Source organism: Ursus americanus, chromosome 16 (assembly GCF_024610735.1).
Source record: "Ursus americanus isolate L20-20 chromosome 16, mUrsAme1.1.p, whole genome shotgun sequence".
Classification (NCBI taxonomy): Eukaryota; Metazoa; Chordata; class Mammalia; order Carnivora; family Ursidae; genus Ursus; species Ursus americanus.
In genome coordinates, this window is record NC_142142.1 from 55,100,055 (window position 1) to 55,120,127 (window position 20,073).

Here is a 20,073-nt window from a genome sequence, read left to right on the forward strand (position 1 = left end):
TCCAGCAATTCCATTCCTGGGTATTCGTCTAAAGGAAATGAAAACACTAACTTGAAAAGATAAATGAGTCCCTATGTTCACTGCAGCATTATTTACAATAGCCAAGATATGGAAGCAAACATAGTGTCCACCAATAGATGAATGGATAAAGAAGATGTGGCATACACATACAGTGGAATATTACTTAGCCAGGAAAAGAAATAGGGAGTAGGAAGCAGAGAGGACCAAAGCCATAGCACTAGAGAAACACATGTGAAGGTCACAGCCCTGAGATGCAGGCCCACTAAATGACTGGAGTTTTCTCATAAGATTATAAAATGTCACCCCTTCCCCACACATTACCACCATGCCGACAGGACTCCAATGTAGTAACAGTGGATTAAAGCTGCAAGAATTGCAAGACACAAACTCTGAAGAGGAATACACAGGAAAGTCTAAAGACTGGAGGAGACAAAAACAAGGACACTAGAGGAATCTGAAGCCTCTAGCATCTACAGCTACAGCAAACACTGAACAAAGTCCAGATCCATACAAATCTTCATACTAAAACCCTATTTACCTCTGATCCTACTTCCAAATATAATATGGCCATTTTCAACAAAAAAATTACAAGGTATGCCAAAGGCAAGGAAAAAATTTCAATCTGAAGGGAAAAAGCTATCAAATATAACCAAAAACCAACAAACAGCAACAAACCTAGGCATGTCGTGTTCAAACTGCAGAAATCAAAGACAAAATCTTCAAAGATGCCAGGGGCAGGGGGTACAAACTTTAACAAGAGAGGAAAAGTGTTGAAAGAAAAACAGTTTATAATTCCATGCCCAGTGAAATTATCTCCCAAAAGCAAAGGGGAAATGTTTTCTCAAACAAAAAATGAGGGAATTCATCACCACTAGACCTGTCCAGCAAGAAATCTGAAAAGTTCTTCAGGCAAGAGGAAAATGATATAGTCCAGAAACTTGGATGTACATAAAGAAAGGCAAAGCATCAGATAAGGAACAAAAAGAAGATAAAATAAAATTTTGCGGGGCGCCTGGGTGGCATAGTCAGTTGAGCATCCAACTCTTGGTTTCAGCTTAGGTCGTCATCTCAGGGATGTGGAATCAAGCCCTATGTTGGGCTCCACACTCAGCATGGAGTCAGCTTAAGATTCTCTCCCCTTCTGGGAAGAAAGGGATAAAGAAATGGGGGGGGGGGGTAATCAGAAGGGGGAATGAAACATGAGAGACTATGGACTATGAGAAACAAACTGAGGGCTACAGAGGGGAGGGGGGTGGGGGAATGGGATAGGTCGGTGATGGGTAGTAAGGAGGGCACATATTGCATGGTGCACTGGGTGTTATACACAACTAATGAATCATCGAGCCTTACATCGAAAACTGGGGATGTACTGTATGGTGACTAACATAATATAATAAAAAATCATTATAAAAAAAAAAAAGATTCTCTCCCCTTCTGCCCCTCCCCCTTCCTTGATCAAATTAATTAATTAATTAAAGACTTTAAAAATAAAATCTTATATTTTCCTATTCTTAATTGATTTGAAAGGTAACAGTTAATGTGTTTTTAAAGCAATAATAATAACAATGTTTTGGGTAATAATAGCATATGGATACATAAAATGAATGATAACAATGTCACAAGAGATGGGAGGGGAGAATTTAAATGCTCTGTTAAAAGCAATCTGTACTTCACATACAGTGGTACAGTATTACTTCAAGTGGACTTAGATTAAAAATGTATATTGCAAATTCTAGGAAACCACTAAAAATGTTTAAAAGAAGTCTAATTTATATGCTAAGAGAGGAGATAAGTGGAATCATATAGATCTATAACAGGCTCAATTAAAACCCGAGAAGGTAGAAAAATGGTGGGGTGCGGGTAGGAAAGAATAAATACAACAAATAGAAAATAGTTACAATTTGCATCAACATGGATGGAACTGGAGGAGATTATGCTAAGTGAAATAAGTCAAGCAGAGAAAGATAATTATACAGTTTCACTTATTTATGGAACATAAGAAATAGCATGGAGGACATTAGGAGAAGGAAGGGAAAAATGAAGAGGGGGAATCAGATGGGGAGACGAACCATGAGAGACTATGGACTCTGGAAAACAAACTGAGGGTTTTAGAAGGGAGGGGATGGGGGGATAGGTCAGCCCCGTGATGGGTATTAAGAAGAACATGTATTGCATGGAGCACTGGGTGTTATAAGCAAACAATGAATCATGGAACACTACATCAAAAACTAATGATGTACTGTATGGTGACTAACATAACATAATTAAAAAAATTTTTTTAAAGAAAATAGTTACAAACATGGTAGAATTAGTCTAATTATATCATAATCACTTTACATTGGAATGACTGAAAGATACCAGTTAAAAAATAGCCTATCAGAGTGAATTAAAAAAAAGGGGAAGACTCAACTATACATTGTCTAGAAAAAACCTATTTTAAATATAAAAATTCAGGGATGCCTGGGTGGCTCAGTTGGGTAAGCATCTGCCTTTAGCTCAGGTCATGATCTCAGGTCCTAGGATGGGGCCTTGTGTCTGCTTAGTGGGGAGCCTGCTTCTCCCTCTCCCTCTGCCCCTCCCAATGCTCATGTGTTCATGTGCTGTCTCTCCCTCAAATAAATAAAATCTCTCTCAAATAAATAAATAAACTCAGATAAAAGCGAAGGAATGGGGGGAAATATACCATGCTAACACTAGTTAAAAGAAAGCTGGATTAGCTTTATCGATGTCAGACAAAGCAGATTTCAGAATAAAAAGGCTTTCAATGACAAAGAGGGGCATTACATAGTGATAAAAGGGGTAAATTCTTAAAGACATACCAATCCTAAACATGTATGCATTTAACAGAAGAATGGCAAAATTATGTGACAAAAATTGACAGAACTGAAAAGAGAAACTGATCTACTAATATAGTTAGAGGGGGCACCTGGGTGGCTCAGACAGTTAAGCATCTGCCTTTGTCTCAGGTCATGATCTCAGGGTCCTGGGATCGAGCCCCATGCTGGGTTCCCTGTTCACGAAAAGTCTGCTTCTCCCTCTCCTCTGCTCATATGCTCTCTCTCACTCCCTCTCTAATAAATGAAAAATAAAATCTTTAAAAATACATAGACCTTAGCACCCCTCAGTCAATAATTGATAGACCAAGCACACAGAAAATCAGTATAGACAAGCTAAACAGCAGTATCAATCAACCTATATAGAGAGAGTCACTGCAATCCCAGTCAAAATTCCAGAAAGCTGTTTTGTATATATCAAACTGTAAAGTTTATGTGATGCCATGAACTATATTGAGTCCCCAGCAAAATTCATCCATCACAGCTTTAACCCCAGTGTGACTATATGTGGAGATAGGACCTTTCTGGAAGTAATTAAGGTTAAATATGGTCTTACATAAGAGTAGGGCCCTGGTCCAATAGGATAGTGTCCTTACAAAAAGAGACAGCTGGGAACTTGCTTTCTCTCTGCCAACTGAGGACACAGTGAGAAGGCAGCTGTCTGCAAACCAGGAAGAGCACTTTCACCAGATCCCACCCCCGCTGGCACACTAATCCAGGCCTCCCAGCCTCCAGAGCTATGAGAAGATACATTTCTGTTGTTCAAGCCACCAGGTTTATGGTATTTTGTTATGGTAGCCCAAGCTGATGGATTAATATGGAAAGACAAAAACAAAAACAAAAAACCCTAAAATAATAAACAAAATCCTGAAGAAAAACAAAGTTGGAGGACTCACCCTACCTGATTTTAAGTCTTACTGTAAATCTACAGTAATCGACACAGCGTGATATTGATGAAAGAACAGACACATATCAGTGGAACAAAAACAAGAGCCCAGAGATAAACCCACACAGATAGAGTCAACTGGTTTTTCACAAAGTTGCAAAGGAATTCAACTGGAGAAAGACAGAAAAATGTGAATCCAGACACAGACCTTACACCTCACCCATAAATTAACTCAAAATAAATCATAAACCTAAATGGAATATACAAAATGATTAAACTTCTAGAAGGAAACATAGAAAATTTACATGATATTGCGTTTGATGAGCATTTAGATACCACATCAAAAGCCCAATCTATGAAAGAAAAAAACTGGTAAGTTGGGCTTCCTTAAAATAAAAACTTCTGCTCTGTGAAAGACACTGTTCAGAAGATGAAAAAACAAATGACAGACCTGGAAAAATATTTGCAAAACATATCTGATAAATGACTTTCATCCAAAATATACAAAGAACTCTTCAAACAATAAGGAAACAAACTACCTAATTAAAACTAAAGTGAAAGCCCAATAACCAAAGCTGGAATAATATGACCAGGAAAATAAATAATGTAGCATTGAATTATAACCTAAAGTATAAAATATCCATGAGTCCACACTGATATAAATAAATGGGGGAGAAGAGAAATCCCTAGTGCAGAAGAATCCCAAATAATTTATATAGATATATGGGAACTCTCTGCCCTGGAGAAGGTGAAGCATTAACTCTAAGTGTAGGCTACATACAGTGACTTCCTTCCCAAGAGGTTAGTATGGAAAGGGAGCAAAGAGTATGATGCAACTTCTTTCCACAGAAGCAACCTAGCATTATCTCAGTCAGGTCATCAAGGTCAACATTAACCGTAACCAGTCAGGGTAATAGTATGCACCCTTGCTATGACATGATGAAAATGGCACTTCATCTCTGTGGTCCTCCTCCCAAAAACAAGCCCAGTCTAATCATGAGTAAAACACCAAACAAATCCCAACTGAGGAACAGTCTATAAAATACCTGACTTGTCACCAAAAACAAACAAAAAAGCCTAAGCAACTATCACAGACAAGAAGAGACACAACTAAGTAAAATACAGGATCAGAAATATGAACAGAAAAAAGGACTTTAGATAAAAACTAAAGAAATCTAAATAAAGTATGAATTATGGCTAATAATATATCACTATTCGTTCACTGGTGACAAATGTATCATAGTATAAGACATTAAGAGGAAAAATTGGATGTTTAGGTATATGGGAACTCTCTATGCTACCTTAGCAACTTTTCTGTAAACCTAAATCTATCCTAATATAAAACGTGTTTTTAAAAATCTGGGCTGTGGTTTTTATCATTTTCCTCATTTTAAGATCAGGAAACTGAGGCTCTGAAAAGTTGAGTGACCCACTCAAGGCTACAGGTTTGTTGGGCTCCAGATTCTATGGTTCTCTTTTCCCTTGGGCTACCAAAAGTTTCTTCTGTAACCGTAACAAAAATAAAAGGGTGCTGAATAGTGCACAAAGGCTTTGAAGTTTACTAAAAAAATTCTCAGTCCCTAGTGGTAACGTGGCACTGTCCCACCTCTTCTACAACAGGTGACCAGTCCTGCAGCTGTGACCCAGCTGTGCTAGAGTGTCCACACACACACACACACACACCTGCCAGGAGCCATCCGTGTGGCCTCTGCCTTGTGCTGTGCAGGGGCTGCAACTCGCCTCTCCCAGGGGCTGGGCGAACTTGGTTGGGTCCTGGGCATCTTTGCCTGGTGGCCCCCTCAGAGACCGGCCACATACACACATGCTGGCTGCCGCCTCCACCTCCTGTGAGGTGCGGGGGGTGCCTGCCTTTATCCCCAGCTGTGCCAGCTCCCTTTTGTCCTCCCCTAGCAGCAGGATGCGCACAATAGGCTGTGTTTAAATCTCTGCGCAGGCTGATTGCTCTGTAATTGCATCTTCCCTGGATAGCCTGTCAGAGCTCTTCTAATTTGCCGACCTTTTTTTTTCCCTATAAACTTAAAAAATGCTTCCTCCCTTGCTGGCTCCCTTTTTGAGGTTTATCCAAGGTGTCTGAACGAAAACATTTCGTGATCTCATGCTGATGTACCAACTTCCCCATGTACATCCCAGGGGTTAACAGCGAGCTTGAAAGCTGGTCTCCTGGACCATCTGCAGGGCCAGCTGCCCCCAGCGCCACGCAGACTCTGCTTCACCACCCCAGGAGCCACCGTTCCAGGGCAGGGGGAGACAAAAGGTTTGCTTGAGACCAGGCTGCCACAGGGCTTTCTTTGGAAAGTTGAAGGGGATTTGCTGGCCCCTTTCACCACTCCTGAGGTGGCCCTAAGCTGACACCTGCCCTCCTTTTCCTGCTGCTGTCTGGAATGCTGACCATTCCCCACTTTCAGCCTGAAAGACACCTCTCTATTCTTCGAGTCCCAGCTCTCCAGTCCCCTTCTCTGAGCACCCTTCACTGCCCTGGAGCCTTAATAGCTTCCCACATCACAGGGTTTATTCCATGATGTGTGTATAACCCATGCGTCTCCCACAACCACCCAGGAAGATCAAACAGCAGCCTTCTGTGGCTCATTTTCCACGTGCCTGCCTACGATCAAAACCTTGAGTTTACTCCCAACCAGTGTTGTGTGTGTTTGAATGGGCAGGGATAGGTAACACACTACTGGTGGTTGAGAGGCGGGCAGTGGAGGTTCCCAGGACTGACTTCTAGTGTTTTCCATTTTCCTCCAGCCCGTTCTGCCTCATTGTGGTAATGTCTCTTGTTGTTGCCAACATCCCACAAGGCCACCCATGCTCTGTGAAACCACCAGCACCTGCTGTCCTTCCACACTTCTTCTTTGGTCCTGCCTGTTGCCAACCCCATCAGGCAGGGGCCACATGGAGGCAGGTCAGGGCTGCAGACCAGCACAAGGAGGGCATGCTCTTTTCCATGGCAAAGAATAGAGCTGGGGCCCAGAGACATGAAGTCGTGTGCTGGCAGAATGTTGAAGGCTAAAGCTAGGGCCATGTCCATCTAGGAGGGCTCGATAGAGACAGCAGATAAGGCCTAGGAGAAAGGGTAAGCAAGGGTGCAGTAGAGACAGGCAGAATCACCAGGAAGCTATGAAGTGTACACTTTAGGTTCTCCTCACTTGCACGGGCCCCTTCCCACGCTCTGCATCTAATTTTGTATTCAGAGTTTTGTATTTTTTTGGAGAGAGGTCTAAAATTTCATAAGCTGCAGGTCCCACAAAACCTGAATCTGTTCCAGGTAGAGAAAGTAAGAAAACTGAAGATGCAGAATAGTAGAGGGGCAGATGGACTGCAAACCAGAGCAATTCCAGATCTGGAGTGAGGATGCCCACAGCAGGGTATCATGAACCAGTAAAGTCACATAAAAAGCCTGGAGAAGAGATAAACCCAGACATAACTGAAAGCTGCTGGATCAGCTGCCTGGGGCACTGTTATTTCTGAGCTCCAGCAGCTACCCCACACAAGGAAAACACAAATAACCCCTTTTTTGTGCTGGCCTGAGTCAGGGCTGCAATTAACTCACATGTCACCACTCTAGGAACTAGAAAAAGGCACCCCCTTCCTCTAACACATGCAGCCCCTCACCAAGGTGCCCTTGGCAAATAGAGCTCAATCTGGATTCTAGCCCTCCTCTTGCTCCCTCAGCTGAGTACTCTTGTGTAGTAAACAACCTACAGAACTGTACAGGCAAACAAACTCAATATGGGTTACAAAGCAGGTTGAGCCAAGCAGGAATGTCCCATGGATTTCAGCCAATGAACTCTTATAGCTCTTACCCCCTTACTAGCAAAGCCCCCTTCCCTAGAACTCTGGCAAAAGTCCATGTGGGCTAAGTCAGAGAATAATCAGAATAAAGTATGGTGGTTATTGACAGCAGACAGACACAAGTTCAAATCCTAATTCTGCCTTTTACTACTTGGTTAGCCTGGGGCGAGTTCTCTATCTCACTGAATCTTTATTTTCTTTTCTTTTTTTTTTTTTTTAAAGATTTTATTTATTTATGTGACAGAGAGACAGCCAGCGAGAGAGGGAACACAGCAGGGGGAGTGGGAGAGGAAGAAGCAGGCTCATAGCGGAGGAGCCCGATGTGGGACTCGATCCCGGTACGCCGGAATCACGCCCTGAGCCGAAGGCAGACGCTTTAACGACTGCGCTACCCAGGCGCCCCTGAATCTTTATTTTCTTATCTGTGAAATAAAGCCCACAATGCAGTCCTCTAAGAGTTGTGGAAAGGATTACAGAAGATTATACTGACATATCTCAAGTATCTTGTCCATTACAAGAATTCAGTAAATGGTAGCTGCAATTGTGGAGCGATGGATAACTAAAATTACCCCTCACTTCCTGCCTGCAATTAAGTCATCATATCTCAACTCTTGCCTCAGGGTGAGTCCCCCAGCCTCATTAGTGCCCCACACAGATCCCCAGTGGTTTGTTCAGCAGGTGCTCCAAAACAGCGTAAATGAACTGAGACACCTGCAAAACAAATTCTGGCTAGGTGTAAGAGCATTTATCTCACGTGAGACAGTTTATTCCTCAACGGCAGGAAATGGTCTTATTTATCTTTGTGCAATGTTGAATTAAAGATCAGCCATCAAACTCTCTGATCTCAACTGTCTTCTCCTGAAAGGTGGTCTTCCTGTACCACTTCATTCCCTCAGGTTCTGTCTCTAATCGAAAGACAAGTCCCCATGGAAAAGAGAATACTGCTCTAAAAACTGACAGTCAGGTATGCTTTAATGTTAATAAATTTATCAGACTTAGATTCTTTATAGAGTACTAGTTTTAATAAAGGAAAAAGGCTGAAGAGCTTGGAGACTGATTCTTAAACATCTAAAGGTCTAGGAATTATAAACTTCTATAGTTAAGCCCTGCTAAAATTGTCCATGACTATTGGCTCTATCACAATATTAACATTTTTTAATGTTTTCTATATGACAATGACAGGACTAAGCCTTTTATGCATACAGACTCATTTAGTTCTCCTACCCACCCTGTGGGGTAGATCCTATGATTTTATAGATGAGAAACTGAGCCACAGAGAAATTAAGTTACTTGACCAAGGTCACACAGTTGATAAAGGGTGGAAATGAAATGTGAATCCAGCAATTTGAATGAAGCCAGAGTCCTTGCTGATTACTCCTTCACTTTACCACCTCCTACCACAGGTTCAGAGCTCAAAGCTCCTGGCACAGAGGCCTGACCATCCTCCAAATCAGGCTTGAAAAACATGACTAAGACCCCATAATTTTCATGTCCCTTGGAAACCGCAAGAAACAAGATGAAAATTAGAAAGAGGAAAATGACTGTTTTTCCAGATATACAATCATATTATCTACACAACAAAAAAGAATGAACTGAAAAAGGACCAAACAATAAGATTGAGACAACTTTTTACAAAATTAATGTAAAAAAAAATCAACAGTGTGGAGGCTCCTTAAAAAGTTAAAAAGAGAGCTACCCTATGACCCAGCCACTGCACTGCTGGGTATTTACCCCAAAGATACAGATGTAGTGAAAAGAAGGGCTATATGCACACCAACATTCATAGCAGCAATGTCCACAATAGCCAAACTGTGGAAGGAGTCAAGATGCCCTTCAACAGACGAATGGATAAAGAAGATGTGGTACATATATACAATGGAATATTATTCAGCCATCAGAAAGGATGAATGCCCACCATTTGCATTGATATGGATCAAACTGGAGAGTATTATGCTACGTGAAGTAAGTCAAGCAAAGAAAGACAATTATAATATGGTTTCTCTCATCTATGGAACATAAGAACTAGGAAGATCTGTAGGTGAAGAAAGAGATAAAGAAAGGGGGGGTAATCAGAAGGGGGAATGAAGCATGAAAGACTATGGACTCAGAAACAAACTGAGGGCTTCAGAGGGGAGGAGGGTGGGGAATGGGATAGGCTGGTGATGGGTAGTAGGGAGGGCACGTATTGCATGGTGCACTGGGTGTTGTACGCAACTGATGAGTCATCGAACTTTACATCAAAAACCAGGGATGTACTGTATGGTGACTAACATAATATAATAAAAAAAAACATTAAAAAAAAAAAGAAGATGTGGTCCATATTTACAATGGAATATTACTCAACCAACAAAAAGAACAATTTCTCAACTTTTGCTGCAACATGGATGGAACTGGAGGAGATAATGCTAAGCGAAATAAGTCAAGCAGAGAAAGACAATTATCATATGGTTTCACTCATTTATGGAACATAGGATTAGCAGGAAGATTGGTAGGAGAAGGAAGGGAAGAATGAAGGGGGGGTAAACAGAAGGGGGAATGAACCATGAGAGACTATGGACTCTGGGAAACAAACGGAGGGCTTCAGAGGGAAGGGGTTGGGGGAACAGTATAGGCTGGTCATGGGTATTAAGGAGGGCACGTTTTGCATGGTGCACTGGGTGTTATACGCAAGTAATGAATCATGGAACTTTACATCAAAAACTAGGGATGTACTGTATGGTGACTAACATAATGTAATAAAAAAATATTATTAAATAAAAAATAAAGAAGAAGATGTGGTCCATATATACAATGAAATTTTTTTATTATGTTATTATTATAATATTTTATTATTATTATTATTATATTTTTTATTATTACATCATTAGCTTTTGATGTCGTGTTCCATGATTCATTGTTTGCATATAACACCCCATGCTCCATGCAATACAAGCCCTCCTTAATACCCTTCACCAGGCCAGCCCCTCCTCCCAGCCCCTCCCCTCTAAAACCCTCAGTTTGTTTCCCGGAGGCCACAGTCTCTCATGGTTCATCACCCCCGTTACCCTCCCTTCATTTCATTTTTCCCTTCCTTCTCCTAATGATCTCCCTGCTATTCCTTATGTTCCACAAATAAGTGAAACCATATGATAATTGTCTTTCTCTGTTTATTTTGCTTAGCATAATCTCCTCCAGTCCCATCCATATTGTTGCAAATGTTGGGTAATTGTTCCTTCTGATGGCTGAGTAATATTTCATTGTATATATGGACCACATCTTCTTTATCCATTCACCTGTTGAAGGGCATCTTGGCTCCTTCCACAGTTTGGCTATACAATGGAATATTACTCAGCCATCAGAAAGGATGATTACCCAACATTTGCATCAACATGGATAGAACTGGAGGAGATTATGCTAAGTGAAATAAGTCAAGCAGAGAGAGATAATTATACAGTTTCACTTATTTGTGGAACATAAGGAATAGCATGGAGGACATTAGGAGAAGGAAGGGGAAAATGAAGGGGGGGGAATCAAAGGGGGAGAAAAACCATGAGACACTATGGCCTCCGGAAAACAATCTGAGGGTTTGGGGAGGAGGGGGCTAGCCTGGTGAAGGGTATTAAGGAGGGCATGTATTGGATGGAGCACTGGGTGTTAGAAGCAAACAATGAATCATGGAACACTACATCAAAAACTAATGATGTACTGTACGGTGACTAACATAACATAATAAAAAAATAAATAAAAATAAATCAACAGCTTTTCTAAAAACAACAAGCCAGAAAATAGAATGGAAGAAAAGACAGTACTTAGAATTATAATCCAAAGGAAAAAATAACTAGGAAAAACTTAAGCAATATGTAACATATATATTAAGTAATTATAAATAATCATCTAATGGAAAATAAAAGATTTAAATAGAAAGATATACCCTTTTCTTCAATATAAGGACTCTTTACAAAGATGTCTATCTTCCCTACATTATATATATAATTTTAACATGATCAATACCAAAAGGAGGGGCACCTGGGTGGCTCAGTCAGCTAAGCATTCAACTCTTGGTTTTGGCTCAAGTCATGATCTCAGGGTCATGAGATCAAGCCCCACCTTGTCAGGCTCCTTGTTCAGCAGGGAGGCTGTTTCTCCCTCTCCCTCTGCTCCTCCCCCCCATTTGCACATACACACTCTCTCTCAAATGAATAATATTTAAAAGGAAATAATTGGGGGGAGGGTAGAGAGAGAGCAGGATCCTCAGATAGACTCTAAAATTCACATCAAAAAAGAAATACAAGAAAAGCCACAATATATGTATAATAAAGAAGAGTATGGAAGAAGTACTAGCACTAGCAGATATCAGACTATATTATAAAGTTATAGTAATTAAAATATTCTTGTACTGGCTCAATAACTGATAGCCAGATGAATGGAAATGAATAGAAAAACCAGAAGTAGACCCCAAAATTTGGTTTATGTAGAGACTGCTTTTTAATTCAATGGAGAAAATATATATCATTCAATAAATGGTTTAGGATAACTGGCTAGGCCATCCAAAAAAGAATGAATCCCTTCCTCATTTCTTTACACCAAAACAAATTCCAGATAGATAAAATATTTAAATGTAAAAACCTAAACAATAAATGTACTAGACACAGTACAATTTTTTGTTATTTTTGCTGTTGTTGTTTTTTACATATTTGATGGGAAGGACTTCCTTAGGTATAACACTAAACCCAGAACACATAAAAAAGTGAATAAAGCTGAATACATAAAATTTAAAATGTCTTCATTTAGAATAGAAGGAGAGATTGAGTTTCTCAGACAAAAACTAAAGGTGTTCATGACAACTAAAACAGCTCTACAAGAAATATTAAAGGGGACTCTGAGTGGAAAGGAAAGTGAGTGTATGATAGTAAGAAAACACAAAAGCAGTAAAAATAAATATTTCTGTAATAATCAGTCAAGGGATTCATAACATAAAAGGATGTAAAATAGGACACCATATACCTAAAACATGGGGGAAGAAATAAAGAATGGGTTTAAACTTAAGTGAACATCAACTTAATATAGACTGCTATATGCAGAAGATGTTATCTACAAACTGAATGGTAACCACAAATCAAAAACCAGTAACAAATGCAAAGAATAAAGAGAAAGGAATCCACGTATATCACTAAAGAAAACCAACAACCATGAAAGAGAAAGGATCAGAGAAAATCTACAGAAACAACCACAAAACAAGTAACAAAATGGCAAATACATATCTATCAATAATTACTTTGAATGTAAGTAGGCCAAATGCTCCAAGTGGAAGACACAGGGTGAGAATGGATAAAAAAACAAGACTCGTCTATATGCTGCCTACAAGAGACTCATTTCAGACGGAAAAGACACCTGCAGATTGAAAGTAAGGGGATAAAGAAACATTTATCATGCAAATGGATGTCAAAAAAAAGCCAGGATAGCTATACTTATATTGGACAAAATAGACTTTCAAACAAAGACTATAACAAGAGACTAGGAAAGATACTATATAATAATAAAGGGGACAATCCAACATGAGGATATAAAAATTGTAAATATGTACCCACCATGGGCATACCCAAATATATAATAAAACAATAACACAAAGAAAACAATTGATAGTAACACAGTAACAGCAGGGGACTTTAACACCCCACTTACATCAATGGACAAATTATCCAAACAAACAAATCAACAAGGACACAGTGGTTTTGAATGACTCACTGGACCAGATGGATTTAACAGACATATTCAGAACCATCCTAAAACAGCAAAATACACATTCTTTTCAAGTGTACATGGAACATTCTTCAGAAGAGATCACATATTAGGCCACAAAACAAGTCTCAACAAATTCAAAAAATTCAAATTCATACCATGCATCTTTTCTGACTACAATGTTATGGAACTAGAAATCAACCACAAGAAAACATCTGGAAAGAACACAAGTACATGGAAGTTAAATAACATGTTACTAAACAATGAATGGGTCAACCAAGAAATCAAAGAAGAAATCAAAAATTACATGGAAACAAATGAAAGTGGAAATATAATGATCCAAAACCCCTGGGATGCAGCAAAAGCTGCTCTAAGAGCAACACAGGTCTACCTCAAAAAACAAGAAAAATCTCCAGTTAACAACCTAACCTTACACCTCAAGGAGCTAGAAAAAGAACAAACAAAACCCAAACCCAGCAAAAGGAAAGTAATAATAAATATTAGAGCACAAATAAATGATATAGAAACTTTTAAAAAGACAAAAAAACAAACAAAAACCACAATAGAACAGATCAATGAAACCAGAAGCTGGTTCCTTGGAAAGATCAACAAAATTGATAAGCCTCTAGCAAGACTCATCAAAGAGAGAGTGAGAGGGATAGAGAGAACCCAAATAAAATCATTAACGAAAGAGGAGAAAAAACAACAAACACCACAAAAATACAAACAATCATAGCAGAATATTACATTAACCATATGCCAACAAACTGGACAGTCTAGAAGAAATGGATTAAATTTCTAGAAACATAATCTACCAAAACTAAAGCAGGAAGAAATAGAAAATCTGAAAAGACCAATTCCATCATTAAAATTGAATCAGTAACAAAAAACTCTCAAAAAATCCAAAGTCCAGGACCAGACAGCTTCATGGGTGAATTCTACAAAACATTTAAAGAATAAATACCTATTCTTCTCAAACTCTTCCAAAAAACAAAACAAAGAAAAACTTTCAAACTTATTCTATGAGGCCAGTATCACCCTCACACCAAAACCAGATAAAGACACAATTTTAAAAAAGGAATGAGAATGGCAGGCCAATCTCTCTCATGAATATAGATGCAAAAATCCTCAACAAGTTTTTATCAAACTGAATCCAACAATACATTTTAAAAAATCATACACCACAATCAAGTGGTTCAATATTTGCAAATAATCAACATGCTACATGAATAAGAGAAAGGATAAAACAACATATGATCATTTTAATAGATGCAGAAAAAGCATTTGGCAAAGTACAACATCCATTCACGAAAAAAAAAAAAAAACCCTCTGCAAAGTAGGTCTAGAGGGAACACACCTCAACATAATAAAGGCTTTATTTGAAAAACCCAGAGAAAACATCATACTCAATGGGGAAAAACTTTCAGATCAGGAAAAAGAAAAGAATGTCCACTCTCATCACTTTTATCCAACATAGTACTGGAAGTCCTAGCAATAGCAATCAAACAAGAAAAAGAAATAAAATCCAACCAAATTGGTTAGTAAGAAGTAAAACTCTCACTACTTGTAGATGACATAGTACTCATATATAGAAAACTCTAGGGGTGCCTGGCTGACATAATATAGCATACAACTCTTGATATTGGGGTTGTGAGTTTAAGCCCCATGGATGCTGTGGAGTTTACTTAAAATTTAAAAAAGAAGGAAGGAAGGAAGGAAGGAAGGAAGGAAGGAAGGAAGGAAGGAAGGAAGGAAGGAAGGAAGGGAGGGAGGGAGGGAGGGAGGGGGAAAGAGAGAAAAAGAAAGAGAAAACCCTAAAGACTCCAGTAAAAACTGTTAGAACTGATAAATGAATTCAGTAAAGTTACAAGATACAAAATCAATGTGTAGAAATCTGTTGCATTCCTATACACTAATAATGAAGAAGCAGAAAGTGAAATTAAGAAAACAATCCCATTTACGATTGCACCAGAAACAATAACATATCTAGGAGTAAACTTAACCAGAGATGAAAGACCTGTATTCTGAAAACTATAAAATACTGGTGAAAGAAATTCAAGATGACACAAAGAAATGGAAAGACATTCCATGCTCATGGATTGGAAGAATATCAGTAAAATGTCTGTACTACCCAAAGCAATCTACACATTCAATGAAATCCCTATCAAAACACCATTAGCATTTTTCACAGAAATAGAACAAACAATCTTAAAATTTGTATGGAACCACAAAAGACCCCAAATAGCCAAAGCAATCTTAAGAAAGAAAAACAAAACTGGAAGTATCGCAATTCCAGATTTCAAGTTATATTACAAAGTGGTAGTAATGAAACAGTATGGTACAAGGGCACCTGGTGGCTCTGGTCATGATCCCAGAGTACCAGGATCAATCCCCACATCGGGCTCCCTGCTCAGCGTGGAGTCTGCTTCTCCTCTCCTTTTGCCCCTCTGCCTGCTGATGCTCACATGCTCTCGCCCTCTCATTCTCTCTCAGATAAATAAAAATTTAAATAAACAGTATGCTACTGACATAAAAATAGACACATAGATCAATGGAATAGTAGACCCAGAAATAAACCCACAATCATATGGTCAATTAATCTTTGACAAAGGAGGAATGAATATACAATGGGAAAGTCTCCTCAACAAGTGGTGTTGGGAAAACTGGATAGCCACATAGAAAAGAATGAAACCGAACCACTTTCTTACACCATACACAAAAATATACTCAAAATGGATTAAAGAGCTAAATGTGAGATTGGAAACCATAAAAATCCTTAAAGAGACCACAGGCATTAACCTCTCTGACAGCAGTTGCAGCAATATTTTTCTAGATATGAGGCAAGGGAAACAAAAGGGAAAATAAAATATTGGGACTACATCAAAATAAAAAGCTTCTGCAGAGCAAAGGAAACAATGAACAAAACTAAAAAGCAACCTAGTGAATGGGAGGAGATATTTGTAAATGACATATCCAATAAAGGGTTAGTATCAAAAATCTATAAAGAACTGGTACAACTCAATACCCCCCCAAAAAAATAATCCAGTGAAATATGGGCAGAAGACATGAACAGACACTGCTCTACAGACAACATACAGATGGCCAACAGACCCATGAAAAGATGCTCAACATCCCTCAGCGTCAAGGAAATGCAAATCAAAACTACAATGAGATATCTCCTCACATCTGTCAGAATGGATAAAAACAACACAGGAAACAATTGCTGGTGAGGATGTGGAGAAAAGGAACTTTATTGCACTGTTGCTGAGAATGCAAATTGGTGTAGCCACTATGGAAAACAGTATGAAGTTTCCTCAAAAAATTAAAAATAGAACTACCCTATGATCCAGGAATCACACTACTGGGTATTTACCCCAAAAATACAAAAACATTAATTCAAAGGGCTACATGAACCCCTATGTTTAGTGCAGCATTATTTACAATAGTCAAATTATGGAAGCAGCCCAAGTGTCCATCAATAGAGGCATAAAGATGTGGTGTGTGTGTGTGTGTGTGTGTGTGTATTTTGTATATACACATACACAAACACAATGGAATATTATTCAGCCATATAAAGAATGAAATCTTGCCATATGCAGCAACATGGATACAGTTGGAGAGTATAAAGGTGAGTGAAATAAGTCAGTCAGAGAAAGACAAATTATTATATGATCTTACTTATATGTGGAATTTAAGAAACAAAACAAGCAAAGATTTAAAAAAAGAAAGACTCTTAACTATTTTAAACAAACTGATGGTTACCAGAGAAGAGGTGGGTGGGGGGACGGAAGAAATAGAGGATAGGGATTAAAAACTACAGTTATGATGAAAAAAATAAAAATAAAGTCCAAAAAAAGTTTCTGCTCTAAAAAATTTTTACATGCCTTCATGACAAAAATACCATAAACTAAGTAGAAAAACAATCAATAAAAATATGGCAAAAACATGACAAAGAATTAATTTCCATCAAATACAGAAAGAGTTCTAAATAAATCAATTGGAGACATTTCTTAAATGCAAAAAAAATAGTGAAAAATGACATTACAGGAAAAAATGCAACTAGCTTTTTATCATGTGAGAAGACACTCAAGTTTATTCATATTTAAAAAAGCAAATTTAGATCATAAGATTTAATACTTCACCTATTAGACTGGCATAAAAGCATTAAGTTTGATAATGCACTGATTGGGTAAATAGGCACTCCACTGCATTATTGTTGGGAGTTCCAAACAGTACAACCTCTTTGGAGGGAAATTTGGCCATACATCAAAATTTTAAATTCCACTTCCAAAAGTACATCTGCTCAATAGCATACATAAGGATGTTCACTGCAGTACTATTTATAACAAAAAAATAATGAATCTAAATGCACATAAATGGGAAACTGTAAATTCTGTACATGTCTATACAGTGGAATATAATGTAGTCATTAAGAAGAAAAGGCAGACTTTTAAGTCCTTTTTTAAAATTTTACTATGTCAGTCACCATACGTACCTATAAGTACTAATATAGCATAATCTCTCAAAATGTTAAGTGTAAAAGGAAGAATGCAGAACAGTTTGTATAATATTCTACAGTTTGTGTTTTTTAAAAACTGGAGTATGTAAATCCATACATTAGAGATCAGTGTTTTCCAGATGGGGTGGCAACCATTGGTAGAATGCAAAAATCAATTTAGTGGATTGCAACCAATATTCTTTCATGTTTGCATTTTTTATTTTGGGATTCTTCTATGTTTTATTTAAATATTGATGAAATCATTTGATATCAACTTTGTTTTTTCTTATTATATATGGTAGTGTTAAATAGTGTTTCATGTACCTTTGTTAGTTACATGATTGCATAATGGGTTGTAATGGGTAGTGTACTTCTTACTCTGGGATACAGACAAAAAATGTTTGAAAAACACCAGTACCAACTATCTCTGGAAACACAATTGGTAAATGACGTTTGGAGACTAACACTGCAGATGGTAGAATCAGAAATGGAAAGGAGAATGATGTTGCCCATATATCTTTGTATTTTTTATATTATCTATTCAATTTTTTGAAAAGGAAAGAATGAGATAAAAGCCAAAAGCAAAAAAAAAAAAAAAGAGTTTGTAAATTACATTTTTTTTTTTTTTGGTAGTACAGAGAGTGCTTAGTTATACTTCTACTGAGTGCATGCCAGGAAAAATACAGAATTTCTGGACTGTTTTTATCTTACAGTTTTACCCCTGATTGTAGTGATGTCTTCCACCATGTTATCAAAATGTATAGTTCAGTCAGAATTATACCAACACTGATGTACTTCCCTCCAGCGGGCAAGTATTTTCAGCTTCAAACTCTACTAAGTTTAAGTCCTCAGTTTTATAGATTGCCATTATTAAACCATTCCCATTTTTCCATACCTATTTCCCTTTTAACAAAATTAATTTTATCATAATTATTTTCCATATAACTTTTTAAACAAATATTGTATTCACTGATCAAGTTTTGTTCACAGCAAATAATGATTAGTTATTATTTCTGCCATCAGGAAGTTTCCTTTGCCACCGTTTTGAACAAGCCAGTTTTCTTGAATCAAAGTTTGTATATCTAAATTATACCATGTGGATCTCTACCCTAAACCATGGGTAGTTTTAGGTGCTGTCGGTTTTATTTTATATCGATCATTTCAACTGCAGATATTATGATTTGGCTGGACTGTTTTATAGCTAATCCATGAGAAAATTATAAACATTCTTCCTAAACCATTCCAGGCTCACTCTGTGGTCCAAGGCAGTCTGTTAGATTTTGAAGCCAATTCTTTGGTGTCCCTCTGAGCATTTTGAAAGATGTATACCATTCCTCCAATCCACTGAAAAAGCCAAGAACAAACTGTTCATCACACAGTGGTACTGAAAGCCGATTTGATTGATGGTGTCAAAACACATCATGTGACACCTGATAATGTACCATTACTGTGGGATCAAAGTAGTAGAGTCATAATATCCTGAGCAGGCACTGTTCTAGTGGTCTGGGTTATAAATATCAAAAGACTAAGTTCCTTTCCTGCAAAAAAACATATTGTCTTATGGGAAACCCAGATACTCTCAAAATAAAGATACTATAATAAAGAAATGCTAATGCAAACATCATAAAGGAATTCTGTGTGATTGGTCTGATGAATAGGAATGAATTTTTCACAGCGAGTTGATGGAGCTTGTAGCAGAGATCCATCTCTCTGGGAACTTTGCTCTGATTAGTATTACCAGGTATGGGGGATGGGGGCAGGTGGAAGTGGAATGAAGACTGTAAAGCCATGATGGAGGGAGTCCTGTGTGGACCATTAAAGTCATGTTTCCCTCTATCTAGTTCCTCTCTGGCCCATTTCTCTCTCTCTCTCTCTCTCTTCTCCCCCTGGGAAACCAGATCTGGGAAACAGAGCTCTTAAGAGATTCTAAACCTGATTTTCCTTACTGTCTCCTTCTATGACCTACGCCTCATCAGGGCTTGAGAGCGGAACTCTAGAACACCGAGTAACAGAGGCTCAGGGACCTCCTAGAGGAGACTGGTGATCTACCCTGCATCAGGGCTGCAATGTACATAAACACATAATTTAAATTCCACATTGTTCTTCCTTCCTCCAGGGCAGCTTAGGTTGGCTTGACTCTTAAACCAATTTTTTTATCATGAATTTATGACCTTGGCAAATATTAATGCTAATCATGTCATTAATTCCAGGGCTTATTTAAATGCATGGTTTGGGGCCTTGGCCAAAATGTGCTTTTATCTGCAAAGTTACCATGTTAATTTTCTTCACTGGACAGAATGTTT